We start from the raw sequence: 8,855 nt of genomic DNA, 5'->3' as shown, positions 1-8,855 counted from the left end.
ATCTCACCATGACCGGAAGGGCTCGATCGGCCGGTCCTTCGTCCCTCAGGTCAAAGAACCCATGTGACATGCCGAACAAGGGTCGCTATTCCTGCTGTCTGCTCCAGCTCCAAAGATAAATACCCCAGGGGGTGTAGGAATAGTGGGGCCCACCCGGTAAGCAGGCACCCTAATCGGGTAAGGGGGTTGATGACTTCGGACTCCACGTCCGATTCACCCCCTTCACTGTCGTCGGGTTCCTCCTCAAAGTTTCCTTCATCTTCTTCCTCCTCCTGTTCTTCTTTGGGTTCGGCAGGCTCGCCCTCGACTCCTGCCTCCGGTTCCCCGTCAGATTCCTCCTCGGGGTCTTCCTCAGGCTCTTCTTCAGGCTCTTCATCGATCCATCCGTTATTTCCCTGGTTAAGGAAGTAAGGATCTCCGGGGTGATGGAAACCAGCCATGCTGTCTGCGAGAGTGTGTAAATGTGCTAACATTATTCCTAGGATGCTACAACTATTGTACAGACCAAACAGACGTTCTCTTTTTGGTGATAAAGGGGTATGTTTTTAGGTTCCCTAGCTATCACGTTCTCCTCAGGACATGTGATAGTGATACCTTGGAGGGAACGTAGTTGATCAGGCTACATCCGCTCCTTGATACAACTTAGAACATTCCTGGATTAACCGAGATACTAGCATTATCTTGTTTAGTTCGGTGTTAGGTTCTTGTTCCTAATAGAAGCAAGGGGGTTTTATTGTTATGTTTTACTTGTTTTGTTCAGAGTTGTGTTAGTCCCTATTTTGGGTTTATAGTTGCATATCAATGTGTGGTTAGATATGCTAGTTCACTATAAACAGAGCTCTGATACCAACCTATCACACCCCCGAACCAGACGGCAGAAACGTCCGAGGGCTATTGTGACTTAATTGAATACCATCACAATGATTATACATGAATCATAACATCATTCATCACCATGCATTGAAATATTACAACTGATATTGTTTACATTCAGTACATTGTTTTAAAACAATACATTTCCAAAACATAAACCGTTCGATACTAATTAAACAAAACATCATGACATCACTTGATACATTTTCTTTGATTTACCTGTTACCTGAGAGTACAAGTATTTTGGAAAAACGTCAACATATGAAATGTTGGTGAGTTCATAAGTAATGTTTGAAAAGAAATGATTTGTATAATTTTGAAAACCACCAGAAAATCCGATATTTTCTGAAAAGAGTATTGTATATAAGAAAAAGTGTGAAGATCCGTAAGTATGCTTGTTGATTTCTGTAAACGTGAATAATTGTTAGACTTTGTATACATCACATAGGTGAAAGTGTTGAATTCACTAGGAAAACCCGATGTTTTCCTAATACATCAAATTACGTGTCTTATTTATTGTTATACCGATACGACGTTTGTTTTCGATAATTCCAGGTGACATTGGATTAATTATGGGTTGTGAGTCATTATAATCACGCATTAATGAAAATGACTAGTTTACAACTACCAAATACAAACGATCCCTTAGGCGTCGTCCGTACTACTCACTTAATCCAACCACCCTGACTTCTCATAGCCCCACAACCGAGGAGAAAGGAGGGTACGAAGCCCCCGTTATTTGCATAAGTCGTTCAAGGCTATCGTGAATGCGAAAGGCACTTGGCCCGACTCGCATTTGTCTTCTCGACTTTGCTAGTAGTACCAATGGTCCCTTGGGGCCCAACAACACGATAAAGCTATTGAAAGTCCTTTTACACAGAATTAGGTCATAGAAGACCCAATATCATGTAAGTGCGTTCCCTTTGGGCCGAAAGATCATGTCATTGGGCTAGCTAGGCCCAACAAGCACGATTTGAAACTTTCAAGCCCAAAGATTGAATATTGACTTCACGTAAATTTTCGCGTGTGTATTGAGCTACTATTGTTTATTGATTTTTGATTAGTTATTGATTCGAGACCGAATCAATTCGTTTGGTAACGATATTGGTGTTGAAAGTGTGTTTGCTATTACGTTTTGCCGGTAGCCGTGGTACTCGTATTTTATCTTAAGGGATTTATTGTTTTAAACATTAGAGTTTATCCTTTTATGCCCCTTCTTGGATTAAATTTACACTTTTAACCCTTTATATAAAAGAATTTCCATTTTAGTCCTTAAACCATTTTTCTTGACACTTTAGAATCAAAACTTGTTGAAAAGACATTTTCAGCCCAAATTTACTTGATAAACAACTTAAGTCCTTCAAAAATGAAAATTTTCTCGGTTGAAACCCTTATTTTCGCAACTTCACAGTTTTGGCCCAAAATGGAATTTTTTTTCATTTTTGGTCCCTTTTGACTTTGAAAACATTTTTGACCCTTGAATTAGTTTTATTACACTATTAATCCCCTGTTTTACATAAATTTGCAGTTTTAGCCCCTCTATTTCAGAATTTTCGCAATTTGGGGCTTATTGGGCCGAAAAGCCCATTTTTAGCCCATTATGTTCAAAATTTACATTTTAAGCCCCTCATAAGTGTTGATTTTCAGGAAAATTTTATTAGAAACAGTTTGGACTCATTTCAACCTTCAAAAATTATCTTTTGTCGGTTTGGGCCTTTAGCTTTTGTATTTTTAACAATTTGAGCCCAAAAATGGGTTTTATGTCCAAAAATGTTCATCCTAACCAAATAAATTATTTTTATTGACTTGATTAGTATAAAATGGTATAAGCTATGTTTATTTCATTCCTCATGTTGTAGATCTCGGTTTTTAGGTATTTTTAGCTAACATATTCATCACATAACACTTAAAATCATACATACAAGCATAAAATCACACAAGGCATACATGAAATCATAGATCTACACATTTGCTTGTATTCTCCCGCACAAAAACTTATAAAAACAGAAAAATAGGGGGTATGAAGCTCACCTTGGGTGTGGTTTCAGTTTTGGAAGAAAAAATGAGAAGAAATTCGGCCTTAGCAACCTTCCTTGGGAGATTTCAAACTTGGATGCTTCTTAGGTGCTAGATCATGAGTTTGAATGAATTAAGGGGTGATTTTTGGATGAAATGAAGTAGCTAGCTTAAGGATCTAAGAAATTTCTTACCTTAGATGATGATTTTTATAGAAGAAGCCTTTGAACTCTTCTTAGATCTCGAAAATATGGAGGAGAAATGAGAGAGTTTCTTGAGAGAATAGTTAGTGAAATGTATGTGTGTGTATGCTTGGAATCGGCCGAGAGCAAGAGAGAGAGGGAGAAGAAGAGATGGCTTGCAAGGAAGTATGGGAATGCATGGATGCATGGGTCCTCTTGCATGGAAATCCCTTGAATAATTGTGAGGTGGCACCCAACAAAGTCAACTCTCCCTCTTTATGGGCTTGGGCCGAGAATGGAGAGGGGAAAGAGGAGATTTTTGGGCTTTTTGTTCCTAAGCGCACATTATAGTTAAGTTAGATGATTTTTGGTCCTAAAAAAATATAAATGTGATTTTTATGACCTATTAGGGCTAAATTAGGTTAATTATGGCCCAAAATGGTTCTTATAATTAATTTATTTTATTCTAGGCCTAATATGGCCCAAAATATTGAAATAAATGGAAGTGGATCCAATTAGATCCCATTTAGGAGTTCTAAAGCCAAGATGGTCATATTGGAAGCTTATTGGTCCATTGGGCCCAATAAGGAAGTCCTAGTCCAAAATGGACTTACACGAGAACTTCTAGGGTTTCCAATTGCTTCTTGACAACTTGAAACGCTTGCATGGGGTATTTGATTGAAGTTTTGTTGTCATAGAGTATGCATCATACATGCTCTTATGTTTTTGATTCATAATTTGGTTTAAATGTTGGGTACAAGGCACAAAAATTTCTAGTTGTGACAATAACATACTCAAGCAATTGTAATCTCATATAAAGAATCTGTACTAGCATGCAACATAAGCTCATAAACTCAGGCATAACCTAAATAGGCTATCCTACTGTTGTCTAACCAGTACTATCATGCACATATAACAGGCACATAAGGCATTCTCCCTAGATCCTTAGGCCTAATTTAGCATGTTGTTCTACTAACTAATAATTACAACATAAACTTGTATGGGTATTTTGGGGTACTTACTTGAGCTCGGCCGATTGCACGCACCACACCCCTTTTCTCTTATAAAAGTTCTTTTCTTTTTGAATTCTTTTTTGCTTTTCTAAAACTGTTTTCTTTCTCAAAACTCTTTTTACAAAACTGTCTTTTCATTTTGAAAACCTTTATACCAATCCCTTAGTTTGGGTTCAGACGCGCCCGAGGGCATTTCCAAATCCCTCAAACCAAGGCTCTGATACCAACTTGTAACGCCCCAAAAATCCGTACCAAAATTTTTTCTTTAAATCATTACTAAAACCATATTCATAAAAACATATCATAAACCATAACATAATTCAGAGTATTAATTTCCAAAACATATGTTCATTATCATAGTAAGACATCCCAGGCTGACTGATCAATGGTGTGTGCCATGTGATCACCCCGAGCTCTTCCCTTCGCTACCGGAATTACCTGAAACCAAAACTGCAAACGGTAAGCACAAAGCTTAGTGAGTTCCCCCAACCTACCACATACCTTGCATAAACACATACTGCACATACCAGGCCACACCCGCTACAACGGCCCTGCCGCTCCAGGCCCCGCCTGGCTTCGAGCCCCGCTTGGATACATATCTGTTTCTCTTTGGCCCCACCTGTCTCTGGGCCCTGCCCGCTAACCACATAATACAAATAGCATAGAACACATAACTGAACATAATCTATTGTATTCATTTCCTTAGGCCTCGCATGTCTTGGGCCTCGCCCTTGTCCTGTCACTAGTGAGTCATGGAACCCCGTCCAAGCTCCTACTGTAAGTGACATACGGGCCCACACACACACTCACTCCATACCTATCTCGGGCCTCATCCCTGCTTTTCTACTAATGAGATACAGAACACCGTCCATACTCTGCTATTGGTGAGATACGGGACCTCACCCACACTCACCTTCCTACCAGGCACATACATGCATCACATTGACAACAAGTATACTCTATCATGCAAACCATTCCTTGGGCACCCGCCCGACATCGGACCTTGGTCCTGAATATCATACTATCAAACAATGCCTAGGGATAACCCCCGGGTCTTCCTACTCATAACTACATGGGCCAGCATTGTAGCCGTAGACCCATTCACACAAAAGGGAAACTCACCTGCACTGCTGAACTTGTTGATAACCTTCTGGATGCTGATCGACAATTCCCTGAACCGCTGCTCCGCTAGCTCCCCGAGCTACCAATATCAAAAGATATATCACTTAGCCTAACTGTCCTCCCAAAAGTCAGCTAAGTCAACTCTGGTCAAAGTCAAAGTCCTGGTCAAATTTAACCTTCCAGGTCAACCCTACTCGTCGAGTCTGCCTATTGACTCGCCGAGTTCATATGCTCAGAGTCCTTCCATTCGTGACTCGACTCGCCAAGTTAGCCCCTGACTCGCCGAGTCTACCGATTTCCGAGTCCTGTCCTGTCCAACTCACTGAGTCTTCACTCAACTCACTGATCCGCCTTAACTAGAAGGGTCTGGGGTTTCGCGACTTGACTCGCCGAGTCCAAGAACAGACTCGCCGAGTCGAAGGCAATCTTCTACAGACTCTCCGAGTTGTTCTTCCAACTCGTCGAGTTCCTGCCTGTCTTCAACCAACTTGTCGAGTCCACCCGTGTGACTCGTCGATTAGCTTCAGTTCTTAATCCATACTGTGGCATTTTAGGCCATGCACGGGCTCCAACTCATAAAGTTGCAAACCTTACGTGAAACAAAGGGCTATAGTCTTAGAACACTCTCGAGCTAGGTTTGAGACAAACATGCTTCACAATCAAACCAATGACTGATACTTTCTGAGTTCCTGGACCAAGACAAGCCTAGATTTGAAGTAGCAACCTCAGATCTGGACTTGTAACTCGAATTGGCTCTTTAACATGCCCTAAAAGCCCCAAATCTTTTGTTAAAGGTTGATCTATATGCAAAAGATTGGAGGTAGCGACTCATTACCTTCAAATGCTCTGGAAAATCCCACAAACTCTGGATCTACTGCCAATCCTTGAATCCCCAATGGTTCCCTTCTTCCTTCTTCCATCAAATCACCCAAAATGGCAAGAAAGCTTGAATGTGCAACAATGGAGGCTTAGGGTTTCGTATTCTGGATAAGAGAGGCTATAAGGAACCCTAAAGGAGAGAATGAGATGCTTAAATAGTGCACAAAGTCCCAGATTTTGGGTTTCCCTCGTCAGACTGAACTCACCGAGTCCTCTTTGCCGACTCGCCGAGTCGGTTACTTAATCGATCCCCGTATCCCACTCCGACTCCTCGAGTTCCTCCCTGGACTCGACGAGTTGACCCTTTGGCTTAGGGTATTATTTCCTTTCTTGGCCTTTCTGATCTTGAGTGTTACATGCGACTTCTCCATTCCCCCGCCCCCAACATGGAATATGCAAAGCATCAGAATACAGCCATTATGACACTAAAGCACCAACTCAAATCAAGTGAAGTACCACTCGTTCTAGCCCCTTAGGAATTAATCAATATGAAGTAAGATAGTCTTTTGAACCATTGAGCTCAACCACAAAACCTTCATCATAAAGCAATAGAAAAAGAGGTCAATTTGAAATTTCTGAGTCCATGTCACCGTAGCACTTCAGGCTACCAAGTAGTTAATATACAATCAACTCAAAGTAAATTTTGTAGAAGGAAAACTTGATACATAAATGAAAAAACTAAAAATTGGAAACATTCCAGCAACCTACTTAGTCGTCGCACTGGGATCCTCTGCAGGAAGCTGGTAGGCTCATCCTTCCGTACTAAGTACCTCTACCCTCCCATGATATCCATCTAGAATCTGCAAAACTAAAGGTGTAGGGTTCAAAACTTCACCAAAACTGAGAAGGGGATTATAGCCCTTGGTGTGTCCCACCTTATTGCAATGAAAATAAACTCATGCACTCTGCCTACAATCTCTACTGAAATGCCCTTCCTTACCACAACCGAAAATCCCCTACTATGCTACTCTAGATCTCAAGTCAGCAGACTTGAACTACTTTGTCATCGGCTATGACTGCTCTGAAACTAGCCTCTCTTCTCCCTTACTCTTAGTCTCTATCTTAATATCTCTTTTCTAGGCATTGAACTACAACTCAGCCAAGTTCTGGTATTGGTTGTTCACTACAAACTCTCTAATCTTGGTCTTGATCATACTTAACCATCACAACATCTGCACCTACTCTGGAGTAGCATACTCCGGGTAGAAGAGGGTTATATTTGTAAAGATCTTGGTGATCTTCGTTACCGATTCATTTGTCTTCTTGAGCGACAGATACTCCTATGCCGGTCACTCTCTCTACACAAGTGGGACATACTCCACCCAGAACATCTCCAAAAAGTACTCTTAATTCACCATATCTCACTCTGCATGTGAAAAGGTCTAGGTCACAAACTCGTACTAATTGTTCGTTCGCCAACGAAGAAGGTTCAATGCAAACTTCAAATTTTCTAGTCCCCGGGACACGAACATGTATAAAAATATCCATCCACATTAGATATCTATATCAAATTGGTGATCGGGTCCTTATCGCCTCCGAACAACGAAGGCTTCATAATACTAAACTCTCGGTACTGACGGGGATAATGTAAAACATCAAAATCTTGTGTGTGCATGCAACCCTAAAAATTGATCTATTTTTTCTCTAATTGAACATACAACTTGAACAACAAAATAGAAACCCTAAAACACAAGCATATTTTTCGAAAAGTACCAATAGAAATAGAAGAATCATAATTGCTATATAGTAATAACAATGCAAATCCTTGTGTTGCTGAAGCCTTGAGAGCAAGCGTCACAAATGGCATGCCTCTATTGGATCACACACAACACTAGAAAACGAAGATGATTGAGAAGGAGGGGAGAGGCTAGAAAATTCAGTTGACCCTTCAAAAGAGAGAGTGGCCAAAATTGTTAGGGTTGAGGCTGTATATATAGTGTAGTCAGGAAACCCTAGATAAGCCCTAATCCAACATTTTCTTAAACCGGGTAATTATCCACTTTCTTGTTTATCCACCATGGATTATTCTAGAATCCCTAAAGGCTACAAGAAACCATCAAAGCCTAATAAAGAGTTCTTGAGGATGGGTTTTACGCGTAACAAAGAATAACCTATGTATGCATGCAACCCTAATTCTTGGATCTATGTTTTCTCTAATTGAACATACAACTATTGAGCATCAAATGTAAAACCCTAGGATATCTATATTATTTACAAAAAAAATAGGGTTAGTCAACATACGTTTGATTGTTATGGAGTAGTAACAATGAAAAATCCAAGTCTTCTTGAACCTTGAGAGCAAGCGTCAGAATTGCCACGCCTCTAGTAGATCACACCCAAACATAGCAAGAGGATGAGAGTGAAGGCGAAGGCTTGAAATTGTCGGATGCTCTTTCCGGTTGTCAGGTGGTCGAAAATATGATGGGGATAAGGCTCTTTATATAGGTGACGTAGCTTAGAGACAAAGCTAGGGTTTTAGGAGGACACCCTAATTCCTTAGCTTAAGGACCAAGCAGCCCAAGAATCTCTATCCAAGTGCCCTTGAACAGAAATTCTAGGCCCTTCCTAGTATTTTTTGTCCAACTCTTTCTAGGGAGGTTCTAGAGCCTCTTTCCTCAACTATCAATAAATTGCCAATCAACCCTTGCACTTTTAATTAATTCCATTAATCCCAAAATTAATTCCAATTAAATTATGATTAATTATTAATTAAATAATATGATTTATAATTAATATATTATTCCCATAATAAATTTATAAATCATTTATT

This window comes from Lactuca serriola, chromosome 1 (assembly GCF_051521515.1).
Source record: "Lactuca serriola cultivar US96UC23 chromosome 1, Lser_US96UC23_V15, whole genome shotgun sequence".
NCBI classification, from domain to species: Eukaryota; Viridiplantae; Streptophyta; class Magnoliopsida; order Asterales; family Asteraceae; genus Lactuca; species Lactuca serriola.
The sequence above is the reverse complement of the archived record's forward strand: the minus strand, read 5'-3'. Positions refer to the sequence as shown.